The following is a 13,976-nucleotide window of genomic DNA, read 5'->3' as shown; positions in this document are numbered from 1 at the left end:
CATCGGGATTGAATACAACATACACCATGCGCACTTTCCTCTATTGGAGTAATGTCTCAAACAGTCTACGCTTTGATCGTTCTCTGGAAGACCAGAAGTAGTTTCCGATGCACATCTGGAGGCATTCTGTAATCTGTGGACTGTCAGAGTGTTGATGATATACACAAATTGCATCGGGATTGAATACAACAGTCACCATGAGCACTTTCCTCCTCGGGAGTAATGTCTCAAACAGTCTACGATTTGATCGTTATCTGGAAGACCAGTAGTAGTTATCGATGCACATCTCGATGCATTCTTAATCTGTTGACCTTCAAAGTGTTGATGAGACACAGAAATTGCATCGTGATTGAATACAAGAGTCATCATGCGCACTTTCCTCTATGGGAGTAATGTCTCTAACAGTCTACGCTTTGATCGTTCCCTGGAAGACCATAAGTAGTTTCTGATGCACATCTGGAGGCATTCTGTAATCTGTGGACTATCAGAGTGTTGATGAAACACAGAAATTGCATCGGGATTGAATACAACAGTCACCATGAGCAGTTTCCTACATTGGAGTAATGTCTCAATCAGTCTACGCTTTGATCATTCCCTGGAAGACAAGAAGTAGTTTCCGATGCACGTCTGGAGGCATTCTGTAATCTGTGGACTATGAGAGTGTTGATGAAACACAGAAATTGCATCGGGATTGAATACAACAGTCACCATGCGCACTTTCTTCCATGAGAGTAGTGTCTCATAAAAACTACCCTTTGATCGTTCCCTGGAAGACCAGTAGTAGTTTCCGATGCACGTCTGGTGGGATTCTGTAATGTGTGGACTATCACAGTGTTGATCAAACACAGAAATTGCATCGGGATTGAATACAAAAGTCACCATCCACACTTTCCTCCACGGGAGTAATGTCTCAAACAGTCTACGCTTTGATCGTTCCCTGGAAGACCAGTAGTAGTTTCCGATGCACATCCGTTTTATTCTGTAATCTGTGGACCATCAGAGTGTTGATGAAACACAGAAAGTGCATCGGGATTGAATACAACAGTCATCATGCGCACTTTCCTCCACAGGAGTAATGTCTCAAACAGTCTACGCTTTGATCGTTCCCTGGAACACCAGTAGTAGTTGCCGATGTTCATCTGGTGGCATTCTGTAATCTCTGGACTATCAGAGTGTTGATGAAACACAGAAATTGCATCGGGATTGAATGCAACAGTCACCATGCGCACTTTCCTCCATGGGAGTTATGTCTCTAACAGTCTACACTGTGATCGTTCCCTGGAAGACCAGAAGTAGTTTCCGATACACATCTGGTGGCATTCTGTAATCTGTTTACTATCAGAGTGTTGATGAAACACAGAAATTGCATCGGGATTGAATACAACAGTCACCATGCGCCCTTTACTCCATGGGAGTAATGTCTCAAACAGTCTACGCTTTAATCGTTCCCTGGAAGACCAGTAGTAGTTTCCGATGCACATCGGGAGGCATTCTGTAATCTGTCGACTATCAGAGTGTTGATGAACCACAGAAATTGCATCGGGATTGAATACAGCAGTCACCATGAGCACTTTCCTCCTCGGGAGTAATGTCTCAAACAGTCTACGATTTGATCGTTATCTGGAAGACCAGTAGTAGTTATCGATGCACATCTCGATGCATTCTTTAATCTGTTGACCTTCAAAATGTTGATGACACACTGAAATTGCATCGTGATTGAATACAAGAGTCATCATGCGCAATTTTCTCCATGTTAGTAATGTCTCAAATAGTCTACGCTTTGATCGTTCCCTGGAAGACCAGTGGTAATATCCGATGCACATCTGGAGGCACTCTGTAATCTGTGGACGATCAGAGTGTTGATGAAACACAGAAATTTCATCGTGATTAAATACAACAGTCACCATGCGCACATTCCTCTATGGGAGTAATGTCTCTAACAGTCTACGCTTTGATCGTTCCCTGGAAGACCATAAGTAGTTTCTGATGCACATCTGGAGGCATTCTGTAATCTGTGGACTATCAGAGTGTTGATGAAACACAGAAATTGCATCGGGATTGAATACAACAGTCACCATGAGCAGTTTCCTCCATGGGGGTAATGTCTCAAACAGTCTACGCTTTGATCATTCCCTGGAAGACCAGAAGTAGTTTCCGATGCACGTCTGGAGCCATTCTGTAATCTGTGGACTATCAGAGTGTTGATGAAACACAGAAATTCCATCGGGATTGAATACAACAGTCACCATGCGCACCTTTCTCCATGGGAGTAATGTCTCAAAGAGTCAACGCTTTGATCGTTCCCTGGAAGACCAGTAGTAGTTTCCGATGCACGTCTGGGGGCATTCTGTAATCTGTGGACTATCAGAGTGTTGATGAAACACAGAAATTGCATCGGGTTTGAATACAACAGTCACCATGCGCACTTTCCTCCTCGGGAGTAATGTCTCAACCAGTCTACGATTTGATCGTTCCCTGGAAGACCAGCAGTAGTTACCGATGCACATCTCGATGCATTCCTTAATCTGTTAACCTTCAAAGTGTTGATGAGACCCAGAAATTGCATCGGGATTGAATACAAGAGTCATCATGCGCACTTTTCTCCATGTTAGTAATGTCTCAAACAGTCTACGCTTTGATCGTTCCCTGGAAGACCAGTGGTATTTTCAGATGCACATCTGGAGGCATTCTGTAATCTGTGGACCTTCGGAGTGACGATGTAACACAAAAATTGCATCGGCATTGAACACAATAAGCACCATGCAACTTTTCTCCATGGGAGTAATATCTTAAACTGTCTACATTTTGATCGTTCCCTGGAAGACTAGTAGGAGTTTCCGCAGCACATCTGGAGGCATCCGGTAATCTGTGGACCTTCAGAGTGTTGATGACACACAAAAATTGCATCGGCATTGAACACAAAAATCACCATGCGGAATTTTCTCCACGGGAGAAATGTCTTAAATTGTCTACGCTTTGATCGTACACTGGAGGACTAGTAGTAGTTTCCGAAACACATCTGGATGCATTCTGTAATCTGTGGACCTTCAGAGTGTTGATGAAACACAAAAACTGCATCGACATTGAACACAATAAGCACCATCGGACTTTTCTCCATGGGAGTAATGTCTTAAACTGTCTACGCTTTAATCGTACACTGGAAGAGTAGTAGTAGTTTCCTAAGCACATCTGGAATCATTCTGTAATCTGTATACCTTCAGAGTGTCGATGAAACACATGAATTGCATCTTCATTGAACACAAAAAGCACCATGCGGACTTTTCTCCATGGGAGTAATGTCTTAAACTGTCTACGCTTTGATCGTACACTGGAAGACCAGTTGTAGTTTCCGAAGCACATGTGGAGGCATTCTGTAATTTGTGGACCTTCAGAGTGTTGATGAAACACAAAAATTCCATCGGCATTGAACACAATAAGCACCATGCCGACTTTTCTCCATGGGAGTAATGTCTTAAACTGTCTACGCTTTGATCGTACACTGGAAGACTAGTAGCAGTTTCTGAAGCACATCTGGAGGCATTCTGTAATCTGTGGACCTTCAGAGTGATGATGAATCACAAAAATTGCATCGGCATTGAACACGATAAGCACCATGCGGACTTTTCTCAATGGGAGTTATGTCTTAAACTGTATACGCTTTAATCGTTCACTGGTGACTAGTAGTCGTTTCCGAAGCACATCTGGAGGCATTCTGTAATCGGTGGACCTTCAGAGTGTTGATGAAACACAGAAATTGCATCGGCATTGAACACAATAAGCACCATGCGGACTTTTCTCCATGGGAGTAATGTCTTAAACTGTCTACGTTTTGATCGTACACTGGAAGACTAGTAGTAGTTTCTAAAGCACATCTGGAGGCATTCTGTAATCTGTGGACATTGAGAGTGTTGATGAAACACAGAAATTGCATCGGCATTGAACACAATAAGCACCATGCCGACTTTTCTCCATGGGAGTAATGTCTTAAACTGTCTACGCTTTTATCGTACACTGGAAGAGTAGTAATAGTTTCCTAAGCACATCTGGAGGCATTCTGTAATCTGTGGACCTTCAGAGTGATGATGAAACACAAAAATTGCATCGGCATTGAACACAATAAGCACCATGCGGACTTTTCTTAATGGGAGTTATGTCTTAAACTGTATACGCTTTGATCGTTCACTGTAGACTAGTAGTCGTTTCCGAAGCACATGTGGAGGCATTCTGTAATCTGTGGACCTTCAGAGTGTTGATGAAACACAAAAATTGCATCGGCATTGAACACAATAAGCACCATGCGGACTTTTCTCCATGGGAGTAATGTCTTAAACTGTCTACGATTTGATCGTACACTGGAAGAGTAGTAATAGTTTCCTAAGCACATCTGGAGGCATTCTGTAATCTGTGGACCTTTAGAGTGATGATGAAACACAAAAATTGCATCGGCATTGAACACAATAAGCAAAATGCGGACTTTTCTCAATGGGAGTTATGTCTCAAACAGTATACGCTTTGATCGTTCACTGGAGACTAGTAGTCGTTTCCGAAGCACATCTGGAGGCATTCTGTAATCGGTGGACCTTCAGAGTGTTGATGAAACACAGAAATTGCATCGGCATTGAACACAATAAGCACCATGCGTTCTTGTCTAGATGGGAGTAATGTCTTAAACTGTCTACGTTTTGATCGTACACTGAAAGACTAGTAGTAGTTTCTGAAGCACATCTGGAGGCATTCTGTAATCTGAGGACCTTTAGAGTGTTGATGAAAAACAAAAATTACATCAGCATTGAACACAATAAGCACCAAGTGGACTTTTCTCCATGGGAGAAATGTCTTAAACTGTCTACGCTTTGATCGTACACTGGAAGACTAGTACTAGTTTGCGAAGCACATCTGGAGGCATTCTGTAATCTGTGGACCTTCAGAGTGTTGATGAAACACAAAAATTGCATCTGCATTGAACACAATAAGCACCATGCGGACTTTTCTCAACGGGAGTTATGTCTTAAACTGTATACGTTTTGATCGTACACTGGAAGACTAGTAGTAGTTTCCGAAGCACATCTGGATTCATTCTGTAATCTGTGGACCTTCAGAGTGTTGACGAAACACAGACATTAAATCGTCATTGAACACAATAAGCACCATGCTGACTTCTCTACATGGGAGTAATGTCTTAAACTGTCTACGCTATGATCGTTCCCTGAAAGACTAGTAGTAAATTCTGAAGCACATCTGGAGGCATTCAGTAATCTTCGGACCTCCAGAGTGTTGATGAAGCACAAAAATTGCATCGGCATTGAACACAATAAGCACCATGCGGACTTTTCTCCATGGGAGTAATGTCTTAAACCGTGTACGTTTTGATCGTTCCCTGGAAGACTAGTAGTAGTTCCCGAAGCACATCTAGAGTCATTCTGAAATCTGTGGACCTTCAGAGTGTTGATGAAAAAAAAAATTGCATCGGCATTGAACACAATAAGCACCAAGCGGACTTTTCTCCATGGGAGAAATGTCTTAAACTGTCTAAATTTTGATCGTACACTGGAAGACTAGTATTAGTTTGCGAAGCACATCTGGAGGCATTCTGTAATCTGTGGACCTTCAGAGTGTTGATGAAACACTAAAATAGCATCGACAATTAACACAATAAGCACCATGCGGACTTTTCTCCATGGGAGTAATATCTTAAAATGTCTACATTTTGATCGTTCCCTGGAAGACTAGTAGTAGTTTCCGATGCACATCTGGAGGCATCCTGCAATCTGTGGACCTTCAGAGTGTTGATGACACACAAAAATTCCATCGGCATTGAACACAATAAGCACCATGCGGACTTTTCTCCTTGGGAGTAATGTCTTAAACTGTCTACGCTTTGATCGTACACTGGAAGACTAGTAGTAGTTTCCTAAGCAAATGTGGATGCATTCTGTGATCTGTGGACCTTCAGAGTAATGATGAAACACAAAAGTTGCATCGGCATTGTACCCAATAATCACCATGCGGAATTTTCTCCACGGGAGTAATGTCTTAAACTGTCTACGCTTTGATCGTACACTGGAGGACTAGTAGTAGTTTCCGAAGGAGATCTGGAAGCATTATGTAATCTGTGGACCTTCAGAGTGTTGATAAAAAACAGAAATCGCATCGGCATTGAACAAAATAAGCACCATGCGGACTTTTCTCCATGGGAGTAATGACTTAAACAGTCTACGCTTTGATCGTTCCCTGGAAGACTAGTAGTAAGTTCCGGAGCACATCTGGAGGCATTCTGAAATCTGTGGACCTTCACAGTTTTGATGAAACACAAAAATTGCATCGGCATTTAACACAATAAGCACCATGCGGACTTTTCTATATGGGAGTAATGTCTTAAACTGTCTACGCTTTGATCGTTCCCTGGAAGACTAGTAGTAGTTTCCGAATCACATCTTTAGGCATTCTGTAATCTGTATACCTTCAGAGTGTCGATGAAGCACATGAATTGCATCTTCATTGATCACAATAAGCACCATGCGGACTTTTCTCCATGGGAGTAATGTCTTAAACTGTCTACGCTTTGATCGTACACTGGAAGACCAGTAGTAGTTTCCGAAGCACATGTGGAGGCATTCTGTAATCTGTGGACCTTCAGAGTGTTGATGAAACACAAAAATTGCATCGGCATTGAACACAATAAGCACCATGCCGACTTTTCTCCATGGGAGTATTGTCTTAAACTGTCTACGCTTTGATCGTACACTGGAAGACTAGTAGCAGTTCCTGAAGCACATCTGGAGGCATTCTGTAATCTGTGGAGCTTCAGAGTGATGATGAATCACAAAAATTGCATCGGCATTGAACACAATAAGCACCATGCGGACTTTTCTCAATGGGAGTTATGTCTTAAACTGTATACGCTTTAATCGTTCACTGGAGACTAGTAGTCGTCTCCGAAGCACATCTGGAGGCATTCTGTAATCGGTGGACCTTCAGAGTGTTGATGAAACACAGAAATTGCATCGGCATTGAACACAATAAGCACCATGCGGACTTTTCTCCATGGGAGTAATGTCTTAAACTGTCTACGTTTTGATCGTACACTGGAAGACTAGTAGTAGTTTCTAAAGCACATCTGGAGGCATTCTGTAATCTGTGGACCTTGAGAGTGTTGATGAAACACAGAAATTGCATCGGCATTGAACACAATAAGCACAATGCGGACTTTTCTCCATGGGAGTAATGTCTTAAACTGTCTACGCTTTGATCGTACACTGGAAGAGTAGTAATAGTTTCCTAAGCACATCTGGAGGCATTCTGTAATCTGTGGACCTTCAGAGTGATGATGAAACACAAAAATTGCATTGGCATTGAACACAATAAGCACCATGCGGACTTTTCTCAATGGGAGTTATGTCTTAAACTGTATACGCTTTGATCGTTCACTGTAGACTAGTAGTCGTTTCCGAAGCACATCTGGAGGCATTCTGTAATCTGTGGACCTTCAGAGTGTTGATGAAACACAGAAATTGCATCGGCATTGAACACAATAAGCACCATGCGGCCTTTTCTCCATGGAAGTAACGTCTTAAACCGTGTACGTTTTGATCGTTCCCTGGAAGACTAGTAGTAGTTCCCGAAGCACATCTAGAGTCATTCTGAAATCTGTGGACCTTCAGAGTGTTGATGAAACAAAAAAATTGCATCGGTGTTGAACACAATAAGCACCATGCGGACTTTTCTCCATGGGAGTAATGTCTTAAACTGTCTATGTTTTGAGCGTTCCCTGGAATACTATTAGTAGTTTCCGAAGCATATCTAGTGGCATTCTGTAATCTGTTTACCTTCAGAGTGTTAATGAAACACAATAATTGCATCGGCATTGAACACAATAAGCACCATGCGAACTTTTCTCCATGGGACTATTGTCTTAAACTGTCTACGCTTTGATCGTACACTTGAAGACTAGTAGTAGTTTCCGAAGCACATCTGGATGCATTCTGTAATCTGAGGACCTTCAGAGTGTTGATGAAAAAAAAAATTGCATCGGCATTGAACACAAAAATCACCATGCGGAATTTTCTCCACGGGAGTAATGTCTTAAACTGTCTACACTTTGATCGTACACTGGGGGACTAGTAGTAGTTTCCGAAACACATATGGATGCATTCTGTAATCTGTGGACCTTCAGAGTGTTGATGAAACACAAAAACTGCATCGGCATTGAACACAATAAGCACCATGCCGACTTTTCTCCATGGGAGTAATGTCTTAACCTGTCTACGCTTTGATCGAACACTGGAAGACTAGTAACAGTTTCTGAAGCACATCTGGAGGCATTCTGTAATCTGTGGAGCTTCAGAGTGATGATGAATCACAAAAATTGCATCGGCATTGAACACAATAAGCACCATGCAGACTTTTCTCAATGGGAGTTATGTCTTAAACTGTATACGCTTTAATCGTTCACTGGAGACTAGTAGTCGTTTCCGAAGCACATCTGGAGGCATTCTGTAATCGGTGGACCTTCAGATTGTTGATGAAACACAGAAATTGCATCGGCATTGAACACAATAAGCACCATGCGGACTTTTCTCCATGGGAGTAATGTCTTAAACTGTCTACGTTTTGATCGTACACTGGAAGACTAGTAGTAGTTTCTAAAGCACATCTGGAGGCATTCTGTAATCTGTGGACCTTGAGAGTGTTGATGAAACACAGAAATTGCATCGACATTGAACACAATAAGCACCATGCGGACTTTTCTCCATGGGAGTAATGTCTTAAACTGTCTACGCTTTGATCGTACACTGGAAGAGTAGTAATAGTTCCCTAAGCACATCTGGAGGCATTCTGTAATATGTGGACCTTCAGAGTGATGATGAAACACAAAAATTGCATTGGCATTGAACACAATAAGCACAATGCGGACTTTTCTCAATGGGAGTTATGTCTTAAACTGTGTACGCTTTGATCGTTCACTGTAGACTAGTAGTCGTTTCCGAAGCACATCTGGAGGCATTCTGTAATCTGTGGACCTTCAGAGTGTTGATGAAACACAAAAATTGCATCGGCATTGAACACAATAAGCACCATGCGGACTTTTCTCCATGGGAGTAATGTCTTAAACTGTCTACGCTTTGATCGTACACTGGAAGAGTAGTAATAGTTTCCTAAGCACATCTGGAGGCATTCTGTAATCTGTGGACCTTCAGAGTGATGATGAAACACAAAAATTGCATCGGCATTGAACACAATAAGCACCATGCGGACTTTTCTCCATGGGAGTAATGTCTTAAACTGTCTACGCTTTGATCGTACAGTGGAAGAGTAGTAATAGTTTCCTAAGCACATCTGGAGGCATTCTGTAATCTGTGGACCTTTAGAGTGATGATGAAACACAAAAATTGCATCGGCATTGAACACAATAAGCAAAATGCGGACTTTACTCAATGGGAGTTATGTCTCAAACAGTATACGCTTTGATCGTTCACTGGAGACTAGTAGTCGTTTCCGAAGCACATCTGGAGGCATTCTGTAATCGGTGGACCTTCAGAGTGTTGATGAAACACAGAAATTGCATCGGCATTGAACACAATAAGCACCATGCGTTCTTGTCTAGATGGGAGTAATGTCTTAAACTGTCTACGTTTTGATCGTACACTGGAAGACTAGTAGTAGTTTCTGAAGCACATCTGGAGGCATTCTGTAATCTGAGGACCTTTAGAGTGTTGATGAAAAACAAAAATTGCATCAGCATTGAACACAATAAGCACCAAGTGGACTTTTCTCCATGGGAGAAATGTCTTAAACTGTCTACGCTTTGATCGTACACTGGAAGACTAGTACTAGTTTGCGAAGCACATCTGGAGGCATTCTGTAATCTGTGGACCTTCAGAGTGTTGATGAAACACAAAAATTGCATCTGCATTGAACACAATAAGCACCATGCGGACTTTTCTCAATGGGAGTTATGTCTTAAACTGTATACGTTTTGATCGTACACTGGAAGACTAGTAGTAGTTTCCGAAGCACATCTGGATTCATTCTGTAATCTGTGGACCTTCAGAGTGTTGACGAAACACAGACATTAAATCGTCATTGAACACAATAAGCACCATGCTGACTTCTCTACATGGGAGTAATGTCTTAAACTGTCTACGCTATGATCGTTCCCTGGAAGACTAGTAGTAAATTCTGAAGCACATCTGGAGGCATTCAGTAATCTTCGGACCTCCAGAGTGTTGATGAAGCACAAAAATTGCATCGGCATTGAACACAATAAGCACCATGCGGACTTTTCTCCATGGGAGTAATGTCTTAAACCGTGTACGTTTTGATCGTTCCCTGGAAGACTAGTAGTAGTTCCCGAAGCACATCTAGAGTCGTTCTGAAATCTGTGGACCTTCAGAGTGTTGATGAAAAAAAAAATTGCATCGGCATTGAACACAATAAGCACCAAGCGGACTTTTCTCCATGGGAGAAATGTCTTAAACTGTCTAAATTTTGATCGTACACTGGAAGACTAGTATTAGTTTGCGAAGCACATCTGGAGGCATTCTGTAATCTGTGGACCTTCAGAGTGTTGATGAAACACTAAAATAGCATCGACAATTAACACAATAAGCACCATGCGGACTTTTCTCCATGGGAGTAATATCTTAAAATGTCTACATTTTGATCGTTCCCTGGAAGACTAGTTGTAGTTTCCGATGCACATCTGGAGGCATCCTGCAATCTGTGGACCTTCAGAGTGTTGATGACACACAAAAATTCCATCGGCATTGAACACAATAAGCACCATGCGGACTTTTCTCCTTGGGAGTAATGTCTTAAACTGTCTACGCTTTGATCGTACACTGGAAGACTAGTAGTAGTTTCCTAAGCAAATGTGGATGCATTCTGTGATCTGTGGACCTTCAGAGTAATGATGAAACACAAAAGTTGCATCGGCATTGTACCCAATAATCACCATGCGGAATTTTCTCCACGGGAGTAATGTCTTAAACTGTCTACGCTTTGATCGTACACTGGAAGAGTAGTAGTAGTTTCCTAAGCACATCTGGAGGCATTCTGTAATCTGTGGACCTTCAGAGTGATGATGAAACACAAAAATTGCATTGGCATTGAACACAAAAATCACCATGCGGAATTTTCTCCGCGGGAGTAATGTCTTAAACTGTCTACGCTTTGATCGTACACTGGAAGACCAGTAGTAGTTTCCGAAGCACATGTGGAGGCATTCTGTAATCTGTGGACCTTCAGAGTGTTGATGAAACACAAAAATTGCATCGGCATTGAACACAATAAGCACCATGCAGACTTTTCTCCATGGGAGTAATGTCTTAAACTGTCTACGCTTTGATCGTACACTGGAAGACTAGTAACAGTTTCTGAAGCACATCTGGAGGCATTCTGTAATCTGTGGAGCTTCAGAGTGATGATGAATCACAAAAATTGCATCGGCATTGAACACAATAAGCACCATGCGGACTTGTCTCAATGGGAGTTATGTCTTAAACTGTATACGCTTTAATCGTTCACTGGAGACTAGTAGTCGTTTCCGAAGCACATCTGGAGGCATTCTGTAATCGGTGGACCTTCAGATTGTTGATGAAACACAGAAATTGCATCGGCATTGAACACAATAAGCACCATGTGGACTTTTCTCCATGGGAGTAATGTCTTAAACTGTCTACGTTTTGATCGTACACTGGAAGACTAGTAGTAGTTTCTAAAGCACATCTGGAGGCATTCTGTAATCTGTGGACCTTGAGAGTGTTGATGAAACACAGAAATTGCATCGGCATTGAACACAATAAGCACCATGCGGACTTTTCTCCATGGGAGTAATGTCTTAAACTGTCTACGCTTTGATCGTACACTGGAAGAGTAGTAATAGTTCCCTAAGCACATCTGGAGGCATTCTGTAATCTGTGGACCTTCAGAGTGATGATGAAACACAAAAATTGCATTGGCATTGAACACAATAAGCACCATGCGGACTTTTCTCAATGGGAGTTATGTCTTAAACTGTATACGCTTTGATCGTTCACTGGAGACTAGTAGTCGTTTCCGAAGCACATCTGGAGGCATTCTGTAATCGGTGGACCTTCAGAGTGTTGATGAAACACAGAAATTGCATCGGCATTGAACACAATAAGCACCATGCGTTCTTTTCTCCATGGGAGTAATGTCTTAAACTGCCTACGTTTTGATCGTACACTGGAAGACTAGTAGTAGTTTCTGAAGCACATCTGGAGACATTCTGTAATCTGAGGACCTTCAGAGTGTTGATGAAAAACAAAAATTGCATCGGCATTGAACACAATAAGCACCTAGCGGACTTTTCTCCATGGGAGAAATGTCTTAAACTGTCTACGCTTTGATCGTACACTGGAAGACTAGTATTAGTTTGCGAAGCACATCTGGAGGCATTCTGTAATCTGTGGACCTTCAGAGTGTTGATGAAACACAAAAATTGCATCTGCATTGAACACAATAAGCACCATGCGGACTTTTCTCAATGAGAGTTATGTCTTAAACTGTATACGTTTTGATCGTACACTGGAAGACTAGTAGTAGTTTCCGAAGCACATCTGGATTCATTCTGTAATCTGTGGACCTTCAGAGTGTTGACGAAACACAGAAATTAAATCGTCATTGAACACAATAAGCACCATGCTGACATCTCTACATGGGAGTAATGTCTTAAACTGTCTACGCTTTGATCGTTCCCTGGAAGATTAGTAGTAAATTCTGAAGCACATCTGGAGGCATTCAGTAATCTTCGGACCTTCAGAGTGTTGGTGAAACACATGAATTGCATCTTCAATGAACACAATATTCACCATGCGGACTTTTCTCCATGGGAGTAATGTCTTAAACTGTCTACGCTTTGATCGTACACTGGAAGACCAGTAGTAGTTTCCGAAGCACATGTGGAGGCATTCTGTAATCTGTGGACCTTCAGAGTGTTGATGAAACACAAAAATTGCATCGGCATTGAACACAATAAGCACCATGCCGACTTTTCTCCATGGGAGTAATGTCTTAAACTGTCTACGCTTTGATCGTACACTTTAAGACTAGTAGTAGTTTCCGAAGCACATCTGGATTCATTCTGTAATCTGTGGACCTTCAGAGTGTTGATGAAACACAGAAATGTAATCGGCATTGAACACAATTAGCACCAAGCGGACTTTTCGCCATGGGAGAAATGTCTTAAACTGTCTACGCTTTGATCGTACACTGGAAGACTAGTATTAGTTTGCGAAGCACATCTGTAGGCATTCTGTAATCTGTGGACCTTCAGAATGTTGATGAAACACAAAAATTGCATCTGCATTGAACACAATAAGCACCATGCAGACTTATCTCCATGGGAGTAATGTCTTAAACTGTCTACGCCTTGATCGTACACTGGAAGACTAGTAGTAGTTTCCGAAGCACATCTGGATGCATTCTGTAATCTGTGGACCTTCAGAGTGTTGATGAAACACAGAAATTTAATCGGCATTGAACACAATTAGCACCATGCGGAATTTTCTCTATGCTAGTAATGTCTTAAACTGTCTACGCTTTGATCGTTCCCTGGAAGGCTAGTAGTAGTTTCAAAAGCATATCTGGAGGCATTCTGAAATCTGTCGACCTTTAGAGTGTTGATGAAACACAAAAATGGCATCGGCATTGAACACAATAAACACCATGTGGACTTTTCTCCATGGGAGTAATGTCTTAAACTGTCTACGCTTTAATCGTTCCCTGGAAGACTACTAGTAGTTTCCGAAGCACATCTGGAGGCATTCTATAATCTGTGGACCTTCCGAGTGTTGATGAAGCACAAAAATTGCATCGGCTTTTAACACAATAAGCACCATGCGGACTTTTCTCCATGGGAGTAATGTCTTAAAGTCTCTACGCTTTGATCGTACACTGGAAGACTAGTAGTAGTTTCCGAAGCACATCTGGATGCATTCTGTAATCTGTGGACC

Source organism: Schistocerca gregaria, chromosome 9 (assembly GCF_023897955.1).
Source record: "Schistocerca gregaria isolate iqSchGreg1 chromosome 9, iqSchGreg1.2, whole genome shotgun sequence".
Classification (NCBI taxonomy): domain Eukaryota; kingdom Metazoa; phylum Arthropoda; class Insecta; order Orthoptera; family Acrididae; genus Schistocerca; species Schistocerca gregaria.
Note: the sequence above shows the minus strand (reverse complement) of the source record.